The sequence below is a fragment of the Dermacentor variabilis genome, chromosome 2 (genome assembly GCF_050947875.1).
Source record: "Dermacentor variabilis isolate Ectoservices chromosome 2, ASM5094787v1, whole genome shotgun sequence".
Classification (NCBI taxonomy): Eukaryota; Metazoa; Arthropoda; class Arachnida; order Ixodida; family Ixodidae; genus Dermacentor; species Dermacentor variabilis.
This window is the reverse complement of record NC_134569.1, coordinates 166,693,821-166,702,685: the sequence shown is the minus strand read 5'-3', so window position 1 is coordinate 166,702,685 and position 8,865 is coordinate 166,693,821. Positions and strand designations below refer to the sequence as shown.

Genomic DNA, 8,865 nt, shown 5'->3' with positions numbered 1-8,865 from the left:
AGCCCTTCAGTGCATCCGCAGCCCAATGCGCCACGGACCGAATGAACAAATCGCCTCAGAAATTCGGCACATATATCATCAAAGCTATGACAAGGGACACGACATATTCTTTCAGTGGCTTCCAGGTCATTGTAACATCAGTGGGAATGACCACGCCGACGAAGCCGCCCGATCTGCAAATGAAAGTGGTCAACGAGTATTCATTCCGCTTTCGCGCACAGACGCTGCGGCTGAGCTGCGATTGATGTCCCGTGACTGTACTTTGCCCCTGTGGGACTCAAATGTTTTCACCATGTGTCGGTTGCGTTCATTGTCTCCGGGCATACGGATGCACCTCCCGCCTGGATTACCACGACGTGAACAGACCATGCTCTACCGTTTGTGGCTAGGCGTTGCCTTTACAAACACCTTTGCTTTCCTCATAGGAATGGCCAACAGCCCCACGTGCGACACATGTAACATCGACGAGACGCTCGCGCACATTATCTGTGTCTGCCCGCGATACAGTGCTGAGAGACAAGTGATGTGCAGAGCACTGGACCAGTTGGACAATCGTCCACTTTCAGAACTAAAAGCTTTAGGCCAATGCTCCGAAAAAACATCTGCGTTGAAGGCCTTACTCGCGCTATTAAGGTTCTTGCGGTCTACGGGGCTTCACGACAGACTCTAAAAATGCCGCCCCCTACCGCTGTGTAGAGTACGCGCTTTGTTCGTGCTTGTCTTCCTTTCTTTCTATCTCCCCCTTCCACTCTGTTTCTCTTTTTATCCCCCTTAACCCTTCCCCCCGCGCAGGGTAGCCAACCGGAACTAGCTCTGGTTAACCTCCCTGCCTTTCTCTGCATTATTTTCTCTCTCTCCTCTAGAGTGTAGTTTACTAACTATATGGCAATGAGAAATGGCACACCAGGATGACTCGCCTTTCGGCTCTAAAAATCGTGTCATCAGAACTTCTCCAGTTGTGTTTCCTCCATGACCGTCACCGTGACAATAGCGCCGCTACCGGTCAAGCTTGGTAGTGACGGCGTATGCGTGGTCCACGCTTACGAGTCCACTGAGCCCACACGCCAATTATTCGACGTTGGTGTTCTGCCATGGATGCATGTGCCAGCATTCGAAGGTGACGGCGAGGGTGAGCTGAAGATACTGGTGCATGAAGGAAGAAAGAAATTCCGGTTATGCCCACCTGGCGTTGAAGGCGGACGTTGATGCGATTAGCATTGAAGCCATGTAAGGACACAGTTTATTGCCAGCGCTGAAATGTGTCTGCAGTGGATGTCCTCTCGGGCTTTTTAACTGCACGCGCTGCGCCGTCAAGCGGTGCCACCGTAAATTCTCCACGTGATGCAGGTTCGATTCAGCCGAGCATCATAGAAATTTAAATGATCATTTGGTCATTTCAGAGTGGCACATACCCAGCGGAACATGTCCAGTTACATAAGTTCACATCGGAGATATAAATTGAAAAGAAGCACACGCCTGCTGGCGTGTGCACCCAGTGTCCCGCTTGCGTTCATGTCAACGAGGATTATTGAAGAGCCGCGCGAACCGAGTGACACATACTCAATGCTCCAAGTCGGCGTGAAATAGCTTAATTGAATAGCGGTACATAACCAGTGCCACAGGTTGAGTTACATATCCACAATGACCTATGTCCGTGTCGAAAAGGTTCGTTGAAGAGCGGCACATATGCACTGACCCAAGTAGGCCCGCTGGTAGGTTTCGAACCGCGTACCTTCTTACACCAAGACGACCCGCTACCAATTCAACCATGAACTACGCAGTGACCCCGGATGGGCGGGAATACCTTTAGAGACCTAAATAGGTAGCCCTCGTAAAGTGCGTGAGGTAGGCTAAGAATGCTAATCGCATTAAAAAGCATTCCTTCGTGGAATTTTCCAGATGTGCGCCATCTTGTCTTGAAAGCAGCGTTGCAGGTCACGTAATCGGCTGAGCTTCGGATGCACGGCAAATTAAAATGGTAGAGTGGCTAGACGGAGCGTTCGCTTTAACAGAAACATGCGCATTCCTACCGACCAGTGCTTCTCATAATAGTAGTGTTGTGACTGGGAGTGCCCATGGACTTCGAGTTAAGTCTGTTCATGTCTGTCTTTGGGCATGCATGTGACACCCACATGTGCATAGTCCGTAATGTAATGTTTTCCGAAATTCATATCGCGAACGAGACTACGAGCCCTATTCTTCGCGTAATATTCTAATACGTTGCTGTAACTTTGACTGCTCCGCCTTTAGGACGGAACTGCTTTGTTTACTTTTGTTGGTTTGTTTTTCTGTTTGCTTAGTGTCAAGGAATAGCGTGCACGTCCTGAAGGACCCTGAATTTCAGAAAAGATGGGGATCTGATCTAAGATGGGGATCTGATCTTGTAATTATGAGAACAGTTCACATCCCTCATAAAGTTATGGCAGCTTCTTTTCAATGTAATGCACTTATATTCCTTTATAGACAATTGTTTCCTGGAGGCAACAAATTGAACAAAATATTTTTTCTTGCTCCGTTTCGGTTTTGCGTAGCGATCTTCTTGAAAAATGTATTTGGCTAATACTTCAACATAGGCAGCAAAGATAATTTCTTGGATTAGACCAACATCAAAAGCTGAGGAAGCAGTTTCGCAAGCAACTTGCTTGGTTTTGAAACCATGGTCAGGGGAGAAACTGCAATACCAAATCCACGGCCGCACTGCTGTGACACGGGTAATGTTGAACAATTGAAACGTACACGTCGTTTTCAGATCCGGCGGGAACAGTCTGCTCCACTAGCCGACAATATTTTGGCGGGATTCCGGTCTTTGTTGGCACACGGTGGGAGGGCGTCCGCGCAAGACGGGCCTGATGAGACCACATACAGGCGTCGGAAGGCGCGTATGTGCTAATACCGGCAAAGAGCAGCATACATAGATACCTCTGCTCGTCGGGTCCCGGCCTCGGCGGGCGGGTGCGTTCTTCCGTGTTTTCGATGTCCTCGGGATGCGCCAGTTCGATAGTGTCTCTTCCTTTGTTCTTTTTTTTTTATTTTCTCTGCTGCGTGGTGCGCCGTGGCAGCTTCTGGCCGAATAATAGGCGGGCGGCCTCTCTGGACAGGATTCTTAGTCCTTTCACTCTGTGTGTCGCGGTGTGCAGGCCAGCGGCCAGGATTGTTCACGTGGCTACGGTGTGTAGCAATTAGATTCCGATTCCATCGTAGTGTTAAAATGTGTTGTACCCAAACCAAGCATAATAAATGTCCTGTGTTTCGGTCCTGAGAGCTTCGTCTAGAGTACCCTTTTCTGCGTTCGCGTTCCTGCCTTCCCGTAGCTGGGACAGGCTGGTCACGCGCTTACAAGGCCGCGTCGGCACACGGAGCGACCTCAGAAGACGCACACGCAGCGCCTAGTATGACCAATGGAGGCTTGCAGTGCTCGAACAGTGCTCAGTTGCAGTGGTCGCTCGACGTGCAAACGTGCGCGCCGGGAGCGGAGTCAGCGAACACAGTACTAACGTATAAATCATTACAAGTGCGAGAAAGCAACGATATTTCTTTCATTGCTCATTGACAACTTCTCTTTGTCTGTGCAGCCTTATCAAGACGTAAGTATTAAAGCGATGCCACTTGCATTAATTCATGTACTTCAATGCTGCTTGTGCTGGCTCGAATGTTATGCTGTTCATTTTGATCCCGGCGTAGGGCAAACAATAAATTGATGGGCGGCGCGCTCACTTCCCTCTTGCGTGTGAACCATCTCCGCGTCGTAGTTGATGGGGTCTGGCGCAATGCATATTCTGACCGAAGTAGTGTATGCGCTTTGAATGCGTAATATAGACCACCATTTAAGCGTTGAGGTCAAGACAAATTGGCGTCTGTGTTATAGCTACGTGAAAGGATTAGCTTTAATCGTGTAATATGCAGCGCAACGTTAGTGGTAATTAGATATCAATTGTATTCGCCGTGTGCATGCAAGTCTTGCCGAATTGTTATGCAGATTGCTCCTCTTAATCGACGCTAGGGAACCCAAGTCTATGAAGCTAGTGGCTTAAAAGAAAGAGAGAGAACGATGCTAGGCGGAAAATTGAACGAAGTCATAATGCCTGCTGACGCGCTCTTCTGTTGAACAACGGACTAATTTGAGCATTTAAGCGGGTACAATCCGTTATGCGGGTACCTCGCACTCGCGTTACCTGAAGTTCAGTCACGCACCACTTCCTCCACTGCCGCGAGCGCAGCGCACCGAGGGCCACCCGCGCCTCCGGCATGCTATCTGCGCCTGTTTCCTCCTCCGACGGCCAGGTGGCGTCAGCCGTTCCGGCGCTACGCACAGCCGCACACGTGTGGCGCGTAGAGAGTGCGGAGCGCGCGGCTACGGGATCAATCGGCGAAAAGCCGCGTGCCGAAACGCGCGTGCATTTGTGCGCTTCAAGTTCTGTGTTCCCAGCGCGGTTGGTGGGCCGCCGCTCATCCGCGGCAACTTCCGCGCGTTTGCGGTCCTCTGCCCGCCGCCAGACGGGAGTTGGGTGCTCGTCGAGCGCTGCTGGTCCTTTGCTTCGCTAAAAGTCACGGAACTCGACCGACTTTTTCGAGTGCCAAAGGGAGTCTGCTGACTTTGAGTTTCGTTTTCGCCTCGACTCGCAGCGGTTGGTCTCGGCCGACAACGAGGTAAACATACGTATGTGTTTGCTGGATTTCGCTTGCGGTTTTGTCGAACGCATCGTATTATGCAGGATGTCGGACATCGTTATAGAATATGTGTGTTTTTTTTTTTTTTCGAATCGCCGCGAACTTTCAGGAGCGCGCGTTCGTTTCTAGTTGCGGGAAATTTCGTCACGATCGGGTCCTCTCCGACCTGTTGCGCGGCGCGTGCATTGTGCACTAGTTGTGACACGGAGAACTAGTTTATCCGAGAGTGCCAACTCCAAATGAGTAGCTCCGTGTCTGCTGAAAAACATTTCTTGTTAGCAAGGTGCACGTTTTTTTGTCCGCGCATGGTTCTGTTCGCCATGCACCGTCGAATATTGACTCTGAAAAACTGTGATAACTGTCATTCATGTCTTCATACATTAACTTTTTTCTAACGCCTTCAACTGCAACTATTTCAGACACCCTTATATTTCTTCCCTGAGGCGTCGAGATAGGAAAATCGCCCACGCGAGGGTTTTTTTGCGCCGCCAGTCGTATGTAAAGAATGTCATAAATTCTTAACTGTGAAATAATTTTCAGCAAATAAAATTTTATTTATCACCGATGTTCATGATCGTTATATTTATTCCATACTCTGCTAATACTAAGTTTTAATGATACCGTGATAGGCCAACACTTTTGCGTCCGAACGATTGTGGATAAGTTGTTAACTAGAATTATATCCTGCTCTCCGGAACACGTCTACTCAGAACATAATATGGAAGGCGTTTACGAAGATTATCCAGCCGAATTTACAAGATTCTCCTCTCATAAAAAAGAAAAAAATTGCCTCAGTGATTGACCACTATGGCTCGTTTTGCTTTCATTTTGAAGTTTCGGCTCCTGTTCTGAAAGGGCAGTCTAACCTGCGAAATATCTTGTGAATACTACTTGTGATATTCAACGGGTTCCTAATCTGTTCCCTAGTTAAATAAAGATCCAGTTTGTCATGTACCTTGCTTGTATCTATTTACGCCGCTCTGCACTTTTCCGCCACCCTTTTGTTATTATTTTTTTTTATTTTTTTAACAAGAATCTCGCTAGAAAGTAAATGCTTTCATAAAAAAAATTAAAACAGGAGAAATCGCTTCACTGAACCTGACAGTCAATAATACATCATCCGTTTCTCTTCTGTATAAACGAGCGTGTTACGGAAGAAGGAAACGTAACTTTTAGGGATCTGCTCTTGCAGGTTGTTTGTAATTAATTTGTAAGTGAAGGTTACGCTGTAATGACGACGAACAAGCCCAAAAATTTCCAATAGGAATGAACATAGAACCTTAAAACCATAGAATTGTTCACAGAAATGTAAGCGATGCCAAGGGAGGACGAGCGTGATGAGCGCGGCCGCCCCTTATCCTACAGGTCAAGTTCGTCGCATAGGTGCGTGATCGTGTAGCCAGAACAATCGCTAGTATTTCAATAGATGAAGCGCCAACAGTTACGAGACACAGGAAGGACTGCAGACAGGACAGGGCGTTACTTCCAACTGTTTATTGAAATCGCTAGTACTCGGTGCTAGGATGGATACTAGGATACTCGAAAATTTAGGATGGAACACTCGTTGCTTGCCTCAGGCTATAAGCTAATAGCAACGATAATTCAGCAAAAGTTGTCAGGAACATAAAGTGAAACACCGCAGGTATGGCCATATTTACTGTTCAAGCACTGAAAATTTCACCAGATCCGTTTTATGTAAGCTCAGTACTTCCTTCAGTGCAGCTCTATCCACTCAAAGAAACTGCGCTGCATGTGTCGCCCTAAGTTTAGTGAGCTAGCTCGATAACTGCAACAGCAAGCACACAGAAATGTTCTGTAATATTTTCCGGACTGTGAATGTCAATCCTTGAGGATGCAGAAATCGTATATGCAGAAGGAAATTTGAGTTAGCGCAACATTATGAAGCATATGGTCCCGTACTCGCAAAAATGTCTTACGATAGAATTGTTCGCATGGAAAAAAAAAAATTCAGCCAATCCTGATGCTGGACATATCATTAGCGAAGCCGGCTGGGTAAGGGCAAAACGCGCGGACGAACAAAAATCTTTGTGAATTCGGCCCCTGCTATTATGCGCATATGAGCTGTTCATCAGTCATCGCAACGGCTGAGGCGGTGTGGCGCTTTGGGGCTGAGCACGCGGTAGCGATTGTAAGTCACGGCATCAATGGAAAAAAATTCAGCTTAGGACGTATACGAAACCACTCGTGTGATAAATTTATGTCGACGAAGAAGGACCCCAGGTGGTCAAAATTTATCTAGAACCCGACGTGCTTGTGTTCGCCATTACCGAGGCGTAGGAGTTGGACGGAGAAGCTCGCAAATTGCCGCCAAGCTGCCTGTTCCAACACCTGTGCCTACATTCTTTCCTGTGCAAGCAATTACATCCTACTGTTGAGGACATCATAGTTTTCGTCTGAGGTCGCCAGTGGTTTTCGAGGGAGAAAGTTTGCCCATTTTCTCTAGCTTATATATAACGAGCTCACTAAATACTCCTACCTCAGCCGAAGAGAATTTGCCACTCGACATCCCACACTAATGAGACCACAAGCACTCACTTTGAGACTACTTCAAACCAATACATGCCCCCATACCCAAACGCCTACACTACTCCATGGCGGAACAATTCCCATATACGCAGTGCGCGAACTGTAATGAACCGCTTAACCTCAAACATATGCTCTGGCCGTGCGACCGAGCCACCAACGCCGATCACACTCCAGACCTGGCCAGGTTCGAGGCTGTCATTCGCAGTCCGGATCTGGTGGAACAGGTTTGGCCAGTCCAGCAAACCCACGACGCGGCCGCGAAGCTCTGTCTTCCGGTCCCGACGTGGGATTAGCCTTCCTATGGGTCCCCCCACAGCCTTGCAGGACCCAATAAAGTTGTTGAGTCATCCATCCATCTACATTAGCCTCGAACGACGGCCGGTAAAGGTACTTTGCTCATCTCGCGATGTGCGGGGATGATTTCAAGAAACATTTGTAACAGATAAGCGTTTATGTGGTTACATTAAAAGCCTCTTTCAGCCCGAAATTAATACGGCTGGTTTCGAAGCAATCGCAAATAATTAAAGTGATATTTACAGCCACCTAAATACGAAGTTGTGTTCTCCGCACAGAAGCTCCTGCTCCGCCATCAGCAAACAAAGCGAAAAAAAAAAAATTGATATGGGTGTAAGTGAAAATTTCACCGTGGACTATATCACACTTACGTCGGCACTACGTAAAACTGGCGGAAGGGGAGGCGTGGTACAAAGGTTCGGAAACAAAGACGCAGTGTACTATGCTATCGTCTTAGATTGGGTGCCTCCTAAGTCTTGTCTCAGAAGTTCCACAAGTGCAGAGGCGACGCCTTCCTCGGCAGGCTTGAATAAACCTCTCGCGGCAAGATGGCCAGCCACTGACAACGACTAAGATAAATTGTGGCGTCCTGTGAACGGTTTGCATATACTTCTTCATATATATACTTCGCAATTAATGAGAGCTTGGCAGGACACATTCCAGAGCTCGCTATGGACTCGTCGGGCAAGGACCATCTTCGCAGCACAACTGTGCGCGATCCGCGGCTGTTGAGGATGCCTTGCAGAGTGCATCAAGGCTGTGAGTATACTACGCAGCTTCATTCCTCCAGCAGTCGCCTTTAACTTTTTGCGAGCCATATACGGCGCGTGCGCGAGTGCCGCGCTGCCACGTAGGTACGGCGCTAATTTCGCCACAATAATATAACACGAAAACAAAACCGAGCACATCGCGGGGCCTTACAGCTGCGACGCAGCTGCTCACTCGGCGGGGATTAAACAGAAATTCTCTCATGGTCAATAGCTAAAAATACGAAGCAACGTGTGTCACTTACGCTTTTACTTTGTTCGCACGGGATTGGAAGTACGCGCCATAGTGTGGTCCCTACAGCACTGACCTCGGCAGCATGTTCGTTCCACAACATGCATGTCAGCTCAGGAGAGACGCTTATTTATTTATTTATTTTTTTTTTGCTGGCCAGGCGAAGATAGCGTGGCTGTTAGAAGTGGTTTACGTGAGGAAATGGCGCAGCAGAGCCGTCGTTTGAATCGCTTACCGTGAAAGTCAGCACGCTTGACGAGCTGTTTAGCGTGCCGTTGGTAGCTGCTGGGGAAGACAGGCTGCATGGCTCTTTTACTCTTACATGGCTTGCATAGTTCTATAGGCGCATTATGATTT

At 48.1% G+C, this 8,865-nt stretch overlaps 1 protein-coding gene across 1 annotated transcript in view; it reads left to right on the top strand.

Annotated features, from left to right (window-relative positions):
• Window positions 1-4,377: 4,377 nt before the first annotated feature.
• Window positions 4,378-8,865, top strand: part of LOC142572924 (diuretic hormone receptor-like) — a 193,300-nt gene continuing 188,812 nt past the window's right edge. Inside the window, exon 1 of the mRNA XM_075682380.1 lies at window positions 4,378-4,647. The gene's annotated coding sequence lies outside the window, so the exon portion shown is untranslated. The remainder of the gene's footprint in view (window positions 4,648-8,865) is intronic.